At 30.0% G+C, this 20,880-nt stretch overlaps 1 protein-coding gene and 1 long non-coding RNA gene across 2 annotated transcripts in view; one reads left to right on the plus strand and one right to left on the minus strand.

Moving 5' to 3' along the window:
* The window catches only part of LOC111035582 (inactive tyrosine-protein kinase 7-like), a 78,749-nt gene that overhangs the window by 38,507 nt on the left and 19,362 nt on the right, over positions 1 to 20,880 (plus strand). The gene's annotated exons all lie outside the window — the stretch shown is intronic.
* Positions 6,271 to 12,417, minus strand: LOC111035579. Its single transcript, XR_002604657.1, has 3 exons — positions 11,841 to 12,417; positions 7,492 to 7,629; positions 6,271 to 7,425 (listed from the first exon to the last, which is right to left on the minus strand). It is a non-coding gene; the product is annotated as an uncharacterized LOC111035579 (long non-coding RNA).

Here is a 20,880-nt window from a genome sequence, read left to right on the forward strand (position 1 = left end):
TCGCACCGTAGCCGTTATTATATATTTATAGGATTTTGGATATGCGTCTCGTCGAATCCCCCGCAGTCATTATCAATCGACCCCTGGTCAATTAACGGCGAAAAGGGTGTCCCCAGACGTTCGGCGACGTGAAAATCTCCGCATTATATTATAACAGTGTACCCTAGATGTTCAAATTAAATTGCACTGGACATCTGCAGCGTAGAAACTTTCGGAAAAGTAAAGACTTACCTGTCCATGGTTATTTTATTATTCAACTATTTCGGTGAAGATCACAATAAGTCATTAAATTACATTTTAGTATCCCTAATGATCCAAGGGACATGCTTACTAGGAGGGAAGGACTACAGCCAGCCCATCTGGTTCCTTTTTTATATTCATCTATTTTATTGCCCCGTCAAACCATAAAACAAATTGTATATTTTAATGGTTAAAATTAAAATTCGTGTTATACATTTTTTTTTCTGTGTGATGTTTAATATTTCATACAAGTTAGCTAATTGAGAAACAATAAAATATTTGATTGATAAAGCAGTGATCGTATGTTTACCTCCACCATGGGATGATTTACCCTAATAACTTAATAACAGTTGAAAGTTAGTAAATCTTAATACCGTGTAATTGTTTAAACGTCCTAAAATAATTATATTCTATACCTGCCGACGATGACTTTATTAAGGTGAAATATCTTCGACTAAAACTTTTTTAGAAACAATATTCTTATAAATTGTCCACCAAACGCGGTAAAGCACGATTGAGCATAGACCTTTTTAGCAACACGATTGAGCATAGAATATTTTATGCGATGTTGCTAACATTTTGTAATTTATTATTTTCACGTATTATTACATCAATTATTATTATATCAGCGCCAGCCGTGAGCCCAGAAAATTACAATCCGCTAAAGAAATAAAAAAAATTGAATTTTATATTCAAGCCTACAACCAGTATTTAAATCGTAAGAATACGGAATTTTTATTATTATATTTAGGCCAACTTGGAAACAGATACCAAGGTATATCAATTTGATTTATAAATATTTTGATTTTATTATTTTCATAAGTCATAACTATTATTATTATTATTTTATTATTATCAAACAGATTTATATACTATGCTATATTTTGAATTATTATGATTATTTAAATACATTTTTTTGAATACATTTCAAAATTGAAAATGGCAACGTTGCAGAGTTTTTTATGCTCAATCGTGTTGGTTTTCTTTTGTATTTCAATTTCCTTTGATGCGCCGACAATTTATGCTCAATCGTGTCGCAAAAAAGGTGTTCTATGCTCAATCGTGTCGTAGCCATCAAACGCATATTCATAAACTTTATACAAAATTATTATTATTTAAATAACATTTATCTATTTACACACATAATGCAGTGATTAAAAATCTGATTTTTGTAATTTTTAAATACTTACACTTAAACACGTATTTACATATTCTTAAAACTTTTTGTACTAGAAATTTGTACTCCTCTAAATATTCAGAGGATCATTATTCTAAACATTTAGACGTATCATAATTGAAATTCGAAAAAGTAGTTTTTGAGTTGGAATTACGTTTGGTCAGATAATATAGGGGCTATAGTATTTTGAAAATTTTAATAATTTATATTAATCGATCAATAAACTTTAAAAATAGCCCAAGTACAACAAGTAGGTATATACAAGATCCGATATAACATCTATTTCTTTTTTTAAAACTATTTTTATGAACTATATTATTATCCTTGATATAAATATTTTAATAACTGTGAAGCTACTAGTTTAAATTTTAAATTAAATGTGTAAATAAAAAATTTAAAAAAAAAAAATGATTTGCTTAATAGTTTACAGTTGACGGTAAAGAAAGAGGGTTATCATTTTAAAAACAGAAGTTTGTATCGCCACAGGACACTCCTTAAGTAGAACAAAAAATCCTAAGTATTTTATAATAAAAAGTCTTTGAGTACTACATAAAATATTTAAAAAATTCCAAAAATCATAACTTTAATGAATTCAATATTAAATACGAAATAAGAGCGAGCATGCTTGATGAATTTATTTAAGTGAACCACCTTGTACAGTATAAATTATAATATGTGATTCTTAAAGATGTGAGTGCGGTAAATTTAAAAAGTAAAATTTAAGGGTGACCCCATCCTTAGTTAATATTGATTGATTAAGATTAATGAAATCCGCTATCAATTGTTTACCTCTATATTATTATCAGCTACCTTCAGACTCAACCGACCAAAATTAGGTTGTATTTAACTGTTACTATAATATTACTATCGTATACATATTTATTAAATATCTTTTGTGATGACATTTTGAATATTTCGAAAACAGTTTTTACTTTTTCTTTTATACGAAGTAAATAGTACATAAATGAGTCTTAAATAAGGTGTCATTCACTCCAAGTTGCCAATTTTACCATTTTCACAATTTGTTGGCAGTTTCTTTTTAACTAAATTCTCTATCTCTAATAATTTCAAAATATATTATATTAACAGCCACACGAATTTTATACGGTTTACAGATATAATTAGGTTTGCATAATTACCGCGATACTTTTAAGACTTTGTTTTCCAAATCCTAACTTTAATAAATAGGTATTGAAAACAACGCTAATAGCAATATGACTACATCTTTCATTGTTAAATTATGTTTTTACCTTTGGGCTAAACAAAGTTGTACATTTTGTTTGTTGTTACAGCAGTAAACGATTTTTTATGTTTTAATAATCGACCATACTTATTTTATACAAACAAAAATGTTTCTGAGATAACCTCGAAAAACGGTTGATTGCTACTCCGACTAAACTCTGATGTATCTCAAAAAAAATTTTAAAATTGTACAACTAGTCAAAAATACATTACTCTGCAGTATTATACATTAAAATGGCACAAAGTATTTGCTATTGCAACATTGTTGTTGGTGCCTTTCTACCTTTCTTACGGTATGCGTGAATATAGTAATACTAAGAAAGGCGCCTACCTAAATATTCGATATTTCATTTTCACGTCTATGTCAAAATGATTTTTCCAATTTGTAATCAAATTAAACTGTGCATATGGTTATTATAATGATATGAGACATGGTACTTAGATTTTTTTAATAATTCACTATTTTTATTAAATAACAATACAATATATAGTATTCTAGTTATGCAAACGTGATCGATTCACTAACATAAAAAACATACAAATATTATTAATAACATAATATTATATGACCTATACAAATGGTGTGGTTTTTTTCTTTTGTGTTTTTAATTTATTGTTCACATATTTTTGTAATGAATCGTGGAAATGAATCCTCGTCGGTAAAACCAGTACTCTGTCACTCCGGTTTTGTAAACGACAACTGATGCCATCTGCAATAGATTGGTCGAAATCGATTAGTTTACATAAATTCTGTGTGGGTAAAACGTATATGGAATATTTCAAATTACGATTCCTTGACATTCGTCTATACGGCCATAGATATGTTTCATACTGAAACCAGTGTCCTTCATAGACCGCGCGAACCTGTAAGTGATCCTGTCCGACGATATTGTCCGCGAACTACCACTACCGTCCGCAATATCGGTCGCGTTAGAGGTCACCGACGAAAGTGCCTAAATTGAAAAACACATCTATGACATTGCAGCCGTAGTTCATCGATCGTTAATTGTATAGTGTTTTATGTTATAGGTCAGTGCACGTTTTAGTACATTAAGATATTTACTATGCGATATATTAAAATATACATTATCAGCATTTTTCGCATTTTATCCTCTAGTCAATATACATTCAAGGGACAAACCACAATGGTAATTTAACAGCATTTAACAGCCGTGACCTAGAGTAGAGTAATCGTTGAATAGGTCTTGTGCAAGGGCGTAGATAAAGGTGAAGGAATACCCCCACCCCCTCCTCATTCATAGCTGACAAATATATTAATGTGTAACGAAATTTTTATTAATAAATTAACTTAATTGTCATTACCTCTTCACGATGTGATCCAATTACTTCTATACATTTTAGAGGACATCGTAGTTTTGATTGAGTGTCGACATAATCGTTGTACCAATATTTTGTCATCATACTACCACACGGACTTATGCGCATGCAATTTTTCCTCTATTCGGTATGTTTAAAAAATAGTGCGATTTAAATAATTATAAATATTATTTGTTAATTGTGAACGGATATTTATTAAATGTAATTTACAATAGAAAGGACCCCCCCCCCCTGTCATCATTCTCCTATACCTAAAACATCAGCTTTTCTTTCTTTAATAAATTATTTAGCCAAAAGCTAAGGTTTGTCAAAATGGATGTGGCATAAATTACGAGTTGAAAAACACAAAAAATAAAAATCGAATATAACAAAAAAAAACATATTATAATATTTTAGCGCGTAGGCTGCTCGAACAGAAAATTCACCGCTGAAACGATAATATGGAGAAATGTACGTTAATATATTATCATATACGTCAACGACGTTTTATTTTGTTTACGTAGGCCGACACGATTTATCTTTAAGCCATTCGAGATCGACTTTGTTCCGTTGACGTTAATTATTATGGAAATATATCATCGCGATTGAAATAGGCTGGGTTTTGTCGGATGTGAACGGATATGAATTATTATATTATAAAGAACGAGTTTTTTTTGTTCTATTCCAAAACTGCGCTCTCGTATAGTTTGCTATAATGATAATAAAATAATACCAACTTATAGTGTTGGGTGAAATATTCAAATAATACAATAGATACTAGAAAACGCTAACGTCCTGATACGAATCGTAAGCTCTTCCTTAATAACGGTTACTGTGGTTCTCATCAAAACTCGTTTTGGATGTAAGTAGTTGGTATACCTTTGCAGATCTAGCGAACGGCATGAACTTCGGAAAATTCTCTGGACGCGAGACGATCGACCGCTGTCGATGTGCACCAGACAATTTCTCATTATGAGGGATCTTTGTCGCCATGTTTTTCCACTTTCTGAAAAACGTGTGCCATTTATTTTCTGCAGTAAATAATTTAGTAGTTAATTCGTTTTTTATTTATGAATTTTTTTAGCTCTCATTATAGTCGACATACAGATAACACAGAGTTATATTTATTGTTTTGTAAAAACATTATGGGGTTAATTCAAATTGGAATAATTATTTAAAGTTACATCACCAAAATTAGAACTCTCGTTGGACGGACTTATCAGAACATAATGCTGAGTTGTTATAGTTGCTATATGATTGTGTAGCTGCGTTGTACACGTACTTCAGAGGAGTATTATAAATTATAATGCAGTTTGTATTGTAACGTTGTGTAACAAGTCAGTGATAACACGATACATGCTAAACAATTGAAAGTTCTACTAATCTAGAACCACATGCTTTGAAAATCTATCTACGCAGAAGCGCTTCGGAATCCTTAAAAAAAAAGGTAATATATTTATTTGATTCCGTTCCGTTTGGTTGTAACGTTTACGTTCAGCGTTGAACTATAGTTCTAACAGACTCCTATTTAAGCATACATATTCTTTGTTTGTTTCTGTTCGGTCAGATCGAACACCAGTTGAAAAGTGTAAGCACTCTTTAAATATTTAAAAGTTAACATTATCATATCATAATATGTAATATTATGTAATAGATATTCATAATAATATATAATTTCATATTTGTATTTGTTGTGTATTAAATAATTAATGTTTCACTATTTTACTATTTTACTATACATAATCTTTTATTCTTAATGCCTCAAGGTGTAAATTTTGTAAATAAAATAATATTGGAGGATCCTTCTCATATTCGACTAGATTTAATAACTGAAATAGTTTAAGACTGTTTTTACCCTTTATTTAACTGTGATTTTTAATAATTTTACTAGTCTTGTCCAATATACAATTTCAATAGAAATTATACTATTGAATATAAATGAGTTTTATTTATTCGTCGTTTTTTTGTTAAAAACATTAAATTCGCATTTTACTTCTTTAATTACTACTTATATTTTTTACCTACACAGTGTTTGAAATAAAAATGAATACAGTGACTGCATTGCAATATAATACAATTTTATGAATCGAAAATAGCTCGTTCATTAATCATCCTCATCAGTAATTTAATTATTTAAACAATAAAAACATTCTATCCATACTATGATTCTATAATACGATAAAAACGATAAAAACGATCACTGAACTTATTATGGAAAAAAATAAATATAAATATCGTAAGTGCTGTCGTTGGTTTTACAATATTTTATTAATCCTACCATATTATGCTAAGTGTATTCGTATGAAACTATAAAAAACTATTGAACTTAGACGTTTACCTGCGTAGCTGTAAAAAATTTGGTCGATTTTTGATAGCTTTATGACTTCACCAAGCCGTCCGACGAACACCTAAGTACGTTCAAAAATGATTTGAGTACGTTAAAATTAAAAAAAAATTAACTTTTAATAAATAATGAGTATCATTCGAACCGTAGACAGATGAATGGTGATTTTCATAAGTCACAACCAGAATCCATAGATCACTGTGCATTTTTGCCAACGTAATAATTGTTTTAATTTACCAACGACACGATTTTATATAATCTCTTTTTTAACATAGATATGTTTTTGGGCTAGATACAATTTTATTTTTTTCACCGATTTTTGTAACACTTTGTTTATTATTTATTTCCATGGAAACGCAAATCAAGAAAAAAAAATTTAACTAAATATTAGTAGGTATTTTTTCACTGTACTTTACCAAAAAACATTATATCCACATGCATGATTCCTTAACGCCGTTCAGCGTTAATATACTAATAAATAAATATAATAATTTTCCTTAACGAAAAAAAATATCTAATAGCTACTAATAAATTATAATATTATATATTTTTAACATTTTTACATTAACGTTTACTTAAAGAGTTAACTTTTACTCGATTATGACGGGATATTCTTTGTCTTGTATTTATTCTTGAGTTGCTGCTGGCTAAAAGTTGATGAAATACCTAATAATATGTGAATTTCCGTTCCGTGTTGCTTTGGTCGGATCTCAAATATTCTCATTCGTTTCTCGTGCTACACGACACAGCGATAAATCGCAAAGTGTAAGACCACGTGGATCACAACGACGAACACGATCGCTTCCGGGTATGGGATCGCGGGCACGGCGCCCCGTCGTAATAAATCGTCCAACCGACGGAGCCTCCCTGGATTGTATGTGTTGTTAAACAATATTATTTTGGAGCCGTAGCCACAATAATAATAATAATATATTTCCCGGACAAGCTCGCTAATAAACGGAATTTGCACCGACCGCTAACCGATGTCGACGACGACAGACAAATATTCTATATTATGTTATGGTCGTCGCCGGTGAGATAAATCACCATTATAGGTTCGTATTGAATTATGTGTGACGGGTATATTATGTGTGTTGTAAATTATCTGAAACAATAAAGAAGATTATAAAATGACCAGAATAAGCCTATCGCCTCCTCCACCCCTTCTCACCGGGCATCCGGATCGAAATATAATATTATATTTTGGCGTATTTATATACATGCACAGTATAGCTGTATATGTCCGCTGACCGAGAAAATTGCGACCTGGAGCTCGTATCACGTGGAAAACCGAGAGGCTGACGCACTGCTGTAATATATCGTTTTTACGCTTTATATATTATGTAATATTGTCGTTGCTCACAATTGTATTATTATTATTATTATTATTATTATTATTATTATCGGCCAGACTCGGCGTTAAGTCGCGCCGTGACGAGACTTTACAATACTCTGCCGGTCGCGGGACGCGGGGCACGTAAGAAAGTAAGTCACTGTTGTTATTTTTTGAAATTAGTTGTAACCTTTCGCGAACGGATATTAGAAAACGGTGCAAAATATACTACGACTAACGGACGCGAGGAAGTGTGACGAGGAAATCGAACTTCGAGCGTCTAGTTTCACGATGTAATAATAAAATATAAAAGACAAGTGCGACCAAAATTAATGAAGAAAACCAACAACACAACAATAGAATTAAAAAATTTTTCAACTTTTAAATATGAATTATGACGTGCATCGAGTCATTTCGTCGTTAGAAAATAAGTATGCAGAGGAGTGGGGGGATACTTATTTTTAATTTTTCTCTTTATATGAATATTATGTGTTGTATATTTTATCTTCCGCATGATATAATTACAGTGGTGACCAAAAAATAAATAAATAAATAACTATTTATCGTAATTAAATACTTAAGACTCTCTATATTATATAAAATAATTTTAAATTACAGATATTAAAATTAAGAATGCAAAAAGGTGGTTCTTGGGTAGTGAAATCGTTTGGTTCTACCTCCCCTCCCAGGGAAATGGTGAGCAGAGCGACAGGATGCAGATAAAAAAAAAAAATAAAAAATAAAAACATTTTTTATAAATAAAACATTTTATGTTAATAGAATATTTGGTTGGAAATCTTGTTTTATCTATAAATCGTGTTCAACACTAATTTCCTGGGCGAGCAGAGACAACTTAGGGGTTTGACGCCGGCTCTAAAGCTATGTATTATACCTCCAGTATGTGTGCAGTTTACAATAGGTACATTTTATTCCATTTTTCATAAACTCTTCCTGCTCTCCCCAATCCCCATCATCAAAATAGTTTATCATTAAGCGATAACCCGACAATCTGTTCCCGAAAACTAACCTGCTATCTGTGACTAGTGGCAAAATCGAAATAACAAATAATAATAAACTATACCCGTTTCGAATTATTATAAATTTTAACTAAAATATTTTAACTGTAGTTTGTATCAAACTTTAAATTATCTAAAAAAATAAATATAATATAATAGTTTATAATTATGTTATAATAGTTCGGTTGAATACAATTAATATAATTTATATTTTATCAGTGCCGATATCTACATATTTAATATGTCCGAGGATATTGTTGTGGAGTTGTATTCTATTTTAACTGACAGTTTGCGTGTTTTAAAAATATTTTTAAGTCTTTTGAATATAATCATTATTGGTTGGTCGATTTTCAACAACAAAAAAAAACCAACCAACCATCTGCTATGTATGGACAATGCCCATTTCAAATGATCTCGTGCGTGTAGAAAGTTTAGAAGTTAATTAAATAAATTAACTTTTTTTAATGGATTCCGTGATTTTAGCGATTTCCGACGAGAAACAAAGCACAAAACAGCGCCACACACGTCCATCATCGCACTACCACAATCTCATTTTTAAACAAAGTTCACGTAATAATATTTGATTACGGCACGTCATTATTATTAGAAAAAATGTTCGGCATTATAGTAATGTTCAAAATTCAAAAAACGAAATATCATCGTAATATAAATTCGAAAATATACAATCATTGTTTTTCTCGGCAAACGTGGAATTAATTCCAATTGTGCATTATACCGTGTTTAAATCAGATTCCTGAAACAAAATATTGTTCATTTTGTTGTTTTCCCCACAATATGATGATACAATATCGATAATATTAAAACCATCATCACTATTTTTTTATTAAACACATTTTAAAATTTAAAACATTTTGTACCTAAACAAATACGGGTTATTTATTCGAATATGCGTACTTGAATTGAAATTTTACTCTTGAGATATTATAATATTGCAGTTAAATAAACCATGATACTTTGTTTATGAAAAGTAACAAAACAATAATAGTTGTACATAAATAATTATGAGTTTGACTTTTGGCCATATATATTGCACTACAATAAATTCAGAACGAAATTAGCCTCGTTACAACGGTGTAATAATTGCGCCTCTATATGAAACGAACAGTTTATTTTCACAAAATAAACAATCGATTTAAAATATTTGTAGAAGCATCTTTTTTATTCGGTTTGTTCCTTTCAGATTGTTCTCAATTTTGTTTGGTTTATGTTCTCAAGTGGAAAGTTGAAAGAGATTTTAAATGAGGTACACTGAAACTTTACAGCGGTTCAAGGTTTCAATGAATAGTTTCCGCAGAATTTACTTTTATAAATGAGCCAAGTTTGAAATTAAATTAAATTAATAAATGCAGTCGAAATTGGTACGCAATTCATTTTTTCGAATGCAAAACAAATTTACCAGGGAAATAAAGCAGCATGACTCCTCAGCCTTACGGAAACGTCCATAATTGCAATGCAATAGTACCTAATAACGATTAAAGGTTATTCTTTTCTACTACCTATGTGCATTTTGTAGTACAACTCTTAGATTCTTCGTATAACATAGATACCTATACTGCAGTAAAACTAAAATAGTTTTTCGCTGTTAACTGGTATGAATACTCTAAATACCATGAAATAATACAAAAAATAGACCTATACGCGTGGTCCATATCCGATCCAGTTCAAGCGATAACAATACGTAAAACTATTCCTGCTCCCGAGACAACACTATACTGGGGTAAAATGTAAACGTCTTGGCACCTCATCCAAACTGACCCGCCTTCGATCGAAACGCCCACCATCCTGCACCGAGCCCACGAAACAAAATTGATCGAATCGACGTATACAATGCCGTTTAAAATATCTAATCGCTATGAGTTTCTTACTAAGCCGCTCAGTTACGATTACAAAACTTAGAGAAAAAATAACAATAATTGTAAATAATATCATACATCGTGAAATTAATACTAGGTTGAACATTTTTTTTTACGCTTGATATAATATATAAAGATATGGTTTATTCATTGAATTCATTGGTTAAACAGTATATAATAGGTATCACATCATAGAAAAGTTATGAACTTTATATATCCACTAATTATTATGAATAGGCAATTATTATATGACATGGGGTCAATTATTAAAGCTGAGCTGTATTAAAAAAAAAAGTGCGTGTACCTATAGAAACTCTGTGATATGGTTGTTACAGCTGATTAGTTTCTAGATTAAAATATTTTTTATGTATACTAATTAATTAATATTAACCACTTTACAAAATTCTACTACTATTTTATTATTCAAATAAATATGATATTTCTGTTGTTATTATTATTGTATATTTGCCATATTGACAAAGGTATTTTATTAATATGAACTGACTTATTTATTATTTTACATTAAAATTGCTGTGATATTCTATGCCTGAAATGTCAACAAAAAAATCCACCAAATTCTATAATTTAATTATTTATTTGAAATACCGTGTAAACATGTAAAATACATTCACTTGATTACCTTAAACTACAATCGTTTTACTTAATATTTAATATTCACAGTGTCACCTTCTCCAATATTTATATTGTTTATTCTAATGTAACAAAGGCCCATTCATTCAGTAGAAAAGTAAGTTAAATTATTTTATTGAGTAAAATTATACACGGAATGCACTTCGGTCAGACCCCTCTAAAAGATGACATACAATTTGGACATTCCAATTTATGTTCATTTTTTTGGAATGTGATTCGAATGCATCGTAAAGCTATTATCTTTTGAGTCGTCGGTAAAAGGTAATAATATTATATATTATTAAAGGCTCGGTCTTGTGATTCCAGGACCTGTATGAAAAACATTGTCAATTTGTAAACATCGAATATACTAGAGTACACATACGTCAATTAGATCGATTTACTGGCATTAAACGGGTCACTGAATATTTGTACCGGCTGTAATTACTAAAAAGCAGACACCGTGGTGACTTTAAAGTCACGTGGTTTCGAACACAAACAATACGTGGGATTTTAAATTAAAATACGTTTTTACTCATAAATATCACCGGCAAGTACAACCACTATCGGTTTACTGGTAATTGTATGGCTACCGTTGATTGTTAATAATTATTCAACCAAATTATTTGCACCTTAATATACCGAAAACGCAAAACAATAATATTACCAGATATTTTTTTTCACCATCAGCTCCAACGATGTCGTTTGAACGTTGAGGTAATTTTAGATTCTGAGTGGAGCGATCAATGTATAGACTTTACAATAATATGTGTGTTTTTTTCTGTCTGTCATGACCTCTGGAGTAGTAGAAAAGCTGGATTTTCAACATTGAGGGTATTTAATCTAGTTGGTACTTTACAGGCGGGTCAAAAGTAAAATTCCAAATACTTTTCAAAATAACCAGTTTTCGACAAAATGTATTTTAACTTTTTTGTTGTAACTCATAAATTAATAACTTTAGGGACATAATGTTTTTACAGAATATTCATATGTATAAGCATTTACTAGACATGGAATGATTTTCAAAATACTTAAGATCTCTTCGTGTTATTTATAGTATTATGAATTATCGTTTTTTAAATTGATATTCATAGTATAACGTTTTAGTTTTTTATATCACTAGGTTCCTCATAATTTATTCATATTATACTAATTAAAATCCAAAAACCAATACTTTTTATAACCGTTTAGTCTAAATGTTTACAATATTATGTATTCGTAGCAATCGATTTTAGTTTTTTATTGTATTTCAAATGTATTAACAGTAGAAACTTGAAACATTCCACTGTTACTTAAATTATAATTTTCTATACCTACTCTAGAAAAGATTTACATTTTAAGTACTTGTAAGCTTTAAACAATTATGATTTTTTTTAGTTTTTCATTTTCAATTGTTATTAAAACTAATTATCCACAGTCAAAAAGCAAGACATTTTAATACGAAATTCTACATAAGTTTACTTTATTGTAATCCATAAATATTGATAAATATTAAATACACGTGCAAATTTTTATTTTTATAAGCTTTGAAGTTAAAATGTTAACAAAATTCGTCAAAATCGCGAATATTTTCAAACTATTTTGTAGTTAAAAATATATTAATATTCAATTTGTATAGATAAAGTTTTAAAAAGTAATAAAAGGTTCTTTATAAGTTGTTCTTATTCCATTAAAAATATTTAAAATACAAATACACAGTTTCATTTATTATAACAAGCATTTGAATCCAAATATTTATGAAATTGTTTAGGAATTTAAACAAAGAACAATGGTTTTTAGTTTTTTTGTATGTAGTTTGAAATATTAATCGTTAGGGGTTGAGACTTTTTGCCATTAGGTATATTAATATTTCAATATTTTCTAAACACAAAGAAATCTTCAAAGTATTATTTTGAATTCCCATTTCCAACTATTTAAACTAAGATCTTATTCACATATACTCATGTTTGTACTTCGTACTTTTGTTTGTCTATTTATTAAGGACATATTAAGTGATCATAGTTAATAATAATAATGTAATTTAAAATAATCGATTTTTTTAGCTGACGGACAGTCTTTACCCAGAACAGTTTTTTGTATATAATTGTATAATATCATTGAATTCAAATTTAACACATCTATTACTACAGTAATCCACTTGACACCTACTGTACCTATAGTAGAGTATGTTCAGTAGGTACCCACTTGTCATAAAATTTAAAAACAATATATTTTACAAAACTGTTTTGTAAATTTTATCATGCGTCTACAACGTGTATACATAAAATACACTAAAACGTGAAAATTTAAAGTCCCTAGGATTATTTAAAAGTTTTAAAATAATGTTAAAAGTTTGCTGTGTTGTGGAAATCCAACCCGGGCTTGGGTTTTCCTTATACGGTCGCGGTTTTTGGGTATAGTCCTTCGCGATTATCCAGAAAACTACTGGTGAATTCCAAAAATCACCTGTTTAAAGTACCATCTGCGTCGAATTACCGGTGCGGTATGGAGTGGGCTATACAAAACTTTCGGATGACACTTTCCACACGAAAAAGTGTTTACGGACGTAATAATAATAATAATAATAATAAAAAACACATCAACGTCCAATCGAACGGCGTACCGAGTCCAATACACAGAGATCATATACATCGTGTAGTATACATTCCAGCATAATACCCACTATAGCTAAATTATGTAGATGAATGAAAAAGGGACGAGAATATATTATTATTATATTGCGTTTTAAACCAATAAACCTAAACGGATCGTAAACATCTCTGCAGGCAGGAAGATTTTCAACGTATTATAGTTATATATTTAAGTGCTCGGCCCAAAGTATATCAAAAAATGGATGTTGTCGACATCGAGAGATCGTGTGTGAGAGAGAGAGAACGAATGAGTGAGAGCAATAGGGTCTGTCAAAAATGTTTTTTAAAAAATACCCAGACATTTCTTATTATTTTTTTTTTTTGCACAAGTTACGATCTGCCATCGTTTTATACATATACTTTGTCGTAGGATATTAATGCGGATATTTTTCGCATTTTATCGTAACTCTAAAATGATAATAATGTATTTAGAAACTATTTGTACCTATATATATATAAGAGTCGCATATACGTTTTAAAACTTTAAAACGCTATTAAATTGTTGTAGTTGCTAATACAGCCAAAAAAAATCCTTCTACGGAAAAAGTTTGTTTTTTTTTTCGTTTTTTTTTTACGATACGATTTACAACTATTTTTCTTTACGCGGACGCGATCCCAGACTTTTTCGTTTAAATCCTTAAAACGGTACATAAAATTGGGATCGTCCATTGACCGCGGATAATCGTCGTACTGCGACTTTCCAATTTTTATTGCTAATATTTCTATAAAGGTTTATGGTCTTAAAAATATATATGAATAATATGCGGTAATTCTAGGGTACGGAGGAGTGAGAAGTGCGTGCATAATATATAGCGATGTGTTTCAAAACGCATAATAACTGCGTATATTATATTCGACCGACGAAATTGTCACAAACCTCGCTTCGGGCGAACAGTACTCGACACTCCGCTGACAAATCGGCGGCAAACCCGGGTATGAAGTCTGCTGCAGCAGTAACCATTTATCATATGAACGCAAAACGTGCAACGATCGAATTTGGTGTCAACGTAGTGGCTTAGCACAGCGCACGATTAATCATTAATTTACAACAAATTTTAAATCAAACTGTTTTTTATGACGCAGCAACAAAAAACAAAAACAGTTTCTGATCATACCGCATTCTCCGCAATCACCTGAAATTGCGAGCACTCGTTGTAAACTGCGGGGTATAACGATTAACGAATAATAGAATAAAGCCATCGAGTGTAGGTAGTCCGTTGTACAGTTGTTGTAGGTCAAGAGTGTACTGCTACATAGTCAGTGAGTATGTCACTATTACAGTGACCATTACGGGTGTGTTAAATTTGAATTCGATGATAAAAAATTATTATTGTGTACGATGAAAAACGGTTCTCAACGAAAACGGTCTAACTTTTTTCACCAACAGTTATTATAATAATAATACTAAAATGTAACAAATGTTCGTATTTGTTTTTAGTTTTTCCCCATTGTTTTTAAAAGGACTGGAAATGTTTTACTTCTAAATCTAACTTCCTACCTCTGAGTTGAAATCCGACTATTTTTTTTTACTATTGTAAAATCAATACATTCATCGCTCCGCTCAGAATCTTTGACCAGTGACGAACTCTCTATTGACTATTGTTCTAATCTGTATTCGAAAGAAAAAAAAATTCTTTACATAATTAATTATTATTGATAATTATACAAAACAAAAATGGTGGATTAAATGTTTTACTTATTCTTGCCGGCTTACAAAATTTTAAAATGTTTGATCTTTTTTGTTAAATAATATATTATCCAAGCATCAACGACTCTAAATAGCTTAAAAATTGTCTTTCTCTGGCATATCGAAATTGAGAAATGTTTTGCTCTATTGAAGTCGTCGACTGATGATATTTTAAAATGTAGGTGTTATCTGAGATTTGTGCCATGGCTACGAGATATTTTGGCGATACTTTATGGGGCCTATCCAGAAATTATATAATCAACATCGTGCAAGTTGCAGACAATTATCGAATGTTTACAATGTCACAGGAATTTGAAAAACTAGTTGAAGTGTCATGTTCATAGGGTTTATATTGTAAAAAAAAAAAATAAAACTAAAAATACATTTTGAAGTTTCTCCTTGATATATTCAATGTTGAATATTAACTTATTAATGGCACCTACGCGTATAGGTAACTCAGAAGTCAGAACCCAAGAAAGTGTCAGACTTTCGACATGAACTGTATTTGTACGTAGAATAGAATATATCATTGTTATTAGACACGTGGTTATAAAAAATTGAACAAGTTGTATTATTAAGTTTGCGTAGGTACTATGATATCAATATAATATGTACTTACATTTTGTTGATTAAAAAATATATTACAATTTCGTTTCAATCAAAATGTCTGTCCCTAGTTTGTGAAATATTAACCTACTATATTAGTCTTACGTAACATGTATATTGTATACCTATACCATAAACTTGGAAATATTAGGTACTTGAAGTGTTCAGGAGATTTAATGATTCATAAACTAAAATATTTTATTAGATTTGTATAAAAAAATAAAAATCTTAGGTTAGGTTAGCGTGGCTCCATATTTCTCCAGTTTCCTCCTTCAACTGTTTTCGGTCAAATTATTTTTCATTTATGCCCAGGTAAACTATACCCAGAAAACCTAAAAATGATCAGTTCGAAATACTAGTACTGTAGTACTAGATTTTTCCGATCCCAACTCCTGAAATTGTGTGAATGAGAACATCGACACATCGTTGCTAAACCAAAATGTAGTTTACTCTGCAGATTTAAAAATGAGTGGAACATTTATACTTAACAAAATATCATGTTTATATATATATTATAGAGTACAGACATTAGAAATTATTGCAGTGCTGTCGAGTGTATAATGTATATAATATATTTCGTTTTCTTCGTCTCGCGTCAGCAGAAGTAATCGTTTGCGGATCTTCGAAAACGGACGAAATTAATATTCTCGTGGACGGCTCATCTGAAAAATAAAGAGAAAAAAACTTAAAACCTAATCGCCAAACACTTATCGACACCGACCCGACCAACCACATCTGGTAGTTATAGTGATCAATAGACTTAGAGGGCGGGTTTGTAGATAAACGCATATCAAAACGATTTAGGTGCATATTTTTTTTTTTTTAGTAATAGGTTGTTAAACGATTTCCAAAAAGTTCCTACATTGTGCAGTTTATTTAAAATTAGGATACATATTCGGTACTTAATATGATCTATCTATATATTATTTAGGAATCTTACTTTAAAGAGTTACTCGAGTGCAGAGCCACGGGAAAAAGTCGCCAATAGAAAATTCGAATAGAAGTTAGATAACGTATGTTTGACGTTTGTCTGTTAGTCAAAACTTAGCATCAAAAATCTAAAACCCTATCCATACCGACCAACCACATATTATATATTATGGTGGGTAAAACGTAACAGAGTGATTCACCAAGCGTCCAAGAGTAGTTTTTATCACCTCGGCTAGGACGGTTCAAGAAATCCCAAGAATTTGAAAATAATATGGTCTGAATGTGTATATATTATGTTTAAAAATTCCAAGAATCAGAATTTGAACTAATTCATTATTAGAGGAAAACTGATGATGAGAACTCTTGGTGAATCACTATGTATGCCTACACACGCATATACCTAGCTAGTAGATATCGACATAATTATACTTATAACCATTGCATTGTATCCGTAGATACTGGTTACGATTATCGTTTTAATTTAGGAACAGGAATTTTTCTCGGTCATTTTCAGACACCCGTACATGCCACCCCGTTGGTTTTGGCGAGCACGCTGAACAGTATCGACCCATGTCTATATGCCTTCTACATGTATGTATATATATATAAACTATACACTACACATGTGTGTGTGTGTATGTGTGTGTTGGAACCAGACAACGTTTTGCCGCGTCCAGACCAATGGCACGACTATAATAGGATCTCGAGCATTATACGCTCGTCAAAATGACGCGAAAAACACTGAAATCCATCCGTCGTATTATTACACTTATATATTTGTCGAGAGATCAAAAACTTTGTTTTGTGACGCAAAGAAGCGAAATAGAAAATTGTAATTGTAATTGTAATTCACGTACCGTTCGTTTCGTTACACGAATTTTCAGCATAAAATATAATATTTATAAAACAATATGTTGTAACGACATCATAATATTATTTAATATCGTAATATAAACATATAACTATTATATTCTACAACCTAATTTATAGTATTATTATGCTTTGTTTTCTATTGTGTGAAAACAAAATTGTATACCTAGTAATATATCTATATCCACTATCTCTCGCCGAGTTAATCGGGTTAATTTTCAATCTATTTTCTTTTTTCTATATTTTTTAAATACATCCCATAGGGCTGAAATGAAAAATCAGTGGCACATTAATAATTATGGTTTTGTTTTTTTTTTTTCTTAAATTTCTCAACAAATACATTTAAAATAAAAAAATGTTCTTATTTATGTACCTATAATATATACTTATACATTATTTTTCATAATTTAATGTCACGCAAAATAAAAATCAATTAACTGTTGGCAACCTTAAAAAAATGTGCAACCCTGACATAGGAAATATATGATTATGATCGTAATAATAATGATAACGATGGTATTTTGATTTTAGACAAATTTTTACCTGATTTATTCCGGGAAATAATTTCCATCACTGGCTACCACACAATAATATCAGAAAATATTAGGTATATTATTATTACGGTACATTTGTTCAGTCTATTTTGTCTGTTTTCAGTACTTTTGTATTAAATTCTATAAAATCTTAATGTAATTATAATGTTCAATTATTGTACATAGTTTATATGCAAATATTTTATGTTATAATTTGTAAACGAGAAACCCTCTGTCCGGCCTAAATAAACGATACACAAGACATTTCACCACTTCCTAGTTGTTGGATGGCGAATGTAAATTAACGGGAATTAGTTTAATATTGTATGCTACTTAGATGAATTAAGAATTAGTTGTCCGCATCGTTATTATATTAGAGAAATAATTCCCATCTGTGTACACATCAAATTTACGTTTTTAATAAATATTATTTTTAATGACACTATATGTATTCCAATAATAATAATATAACCTTCTACCTTTAATAATTTTCTAGATAATCATAATATCATTTAAAAATCAAATGATAACAATAATGGTTAACGTTATTTAATTTTTTCCAACTTTTAAAATCATTAAAAACAGCAAATTTACCGATAGTTACAAATTTAAAAGTAAGAAATTATTAATCATCTTATTTTATTCGCCTTTTATCTTCATGACGTACTTTATAATGTGTAATGATATAATACATTGTATCTTTGACCGTTTTGTTACAAGTCGAATATTTTTAACTCTAATAAGACCATTAAAATGTAATATGCTATAATTATGCATTGTTTTTTTGGTTAAGGTTTTTAGTTGTTTTTTGTACTTACCAGTTATGATCGTATTGATATACCTACAATGTAGGTAATTACTGAGTACTGAGACAGCCGATGAGGATTTAACTTTTTATACCACGGTAAGAAGAGTAAGGAGGATTAATTGATGAAGTGAAATTTGAAATAAATTTATAAGATTATTAAAAAATATATTATAGTACACATAAACCAAAATATAATCTTATACAGATTGTTATTACTGTTCACGAATGCACGAATTGGCATGAATAAACTCCGTAAACTATTTAAAAATGTAAGTTATGATTTTCCGGAGCCAATTTTGTTTTGAAAAATAATATATGTTTGGTCCTGGGAACGTTAGAATATTATTAGTATTATTAGTTATAAGTCCCGGGAGAGGTATAAACAACATGCACATTATACGGCGTTAGCCTAACGCTAACCTAACATAATGTAAGGTATATGTAGGTATATGATTTTAAATAATACTGTAATGTATACAGCATACAGCGTAACATTTTTATATTATTATTTTCAAGGAATAAATATTATGTATAGACGTATAGTTACCTAAAAGAAATTCCAATAGTTTGTTAAGAACACTTCCAATAGGTAATTTTATTTTACAAAATATACCTTCACACAAAATATACAACACTGTCTTCCTCAAAATGTTTTTCAATTTTCGATCCATTTGAATTTTCATTTTTACTGAATTAAAAAATAACATCTGTAACAACAAATTAAATGAACATATTGACCCACTTTTTTATCAACAAATATCGACCATAGTTTTTTGGCGTTCAAGTTCTACCGTAATTATTATACGCTTAGATAGACTATCAAAATCCGAAACGTAATTCATAAAAATCATAGAAATCGTTAGACACCAAACATCGTAGGTTAAATCTAGATGGTACGTATTATGTTATTACTGATTTCCATATCAATTGCAACTGCGGTATTTGTTATGAACTTAAAATTAAGTAAATTATATAATATCATATTATATATTTGTAAGAATTTTACGCTAAGTGTTTCTCAATAAAATTTAATAACCCGATAAATTAATCGTAATATTAGACTTAACAGTTAACCGTTATATAATTGTGTATCAACGATAAAATAGAATGGACCATTGACTTAACCGCAAGCTAACGACCAACTGTAAACTTTGAACGAAACTTATTATTTTAAGATAACCTATGATAATAAATGCATTCAAATCGATGATTTCCGATTGGCGTATTCGACTAACGAAAGACCTAGAGAGCGCATCTATGAGCACTATATACCTACAACGTTGCGTATCCATTGTTGTGTTATTGTCTAAAGTATATTGCTGGCGTAATTACCTACTATATTTTCACAAACCACCACAGATCATTTTTGTCTGTCGATTAATACTTCGTAGCAACAAATTAATATAACTATAAATGTCTTAAAAGTCTGCAAATCAATCTTTCTCAAATTTCAGAAGGTATGAAGGGATTCAAAACAAAAAAATACTCTTCTCCCCGTGAACAATATATCATGTAATCTTGTATTTACTTATCATTATTATTAAACAATGAACGGAATTCCAATCAAAAACTTTAAAACCAGAATTTTTCAAGCTTCTCAATAATCAACCATTTTGTTTCATATAGAAACAAAAGGCGGTAGT

Source organism: Myzus persicae, unplaced genomic scaffold (assembly GCF_001856785.1).
Source record: "Myzus persicae strain clone G006 unplaced genomic scaffold, MPER_G0061.0, whole genome shotgun sequence".
NCBI lineage: Eukaryota > Metazoa > Arthropoda > Insecta > Hemiptera > Aphididae > Myzus > Myzus persicae.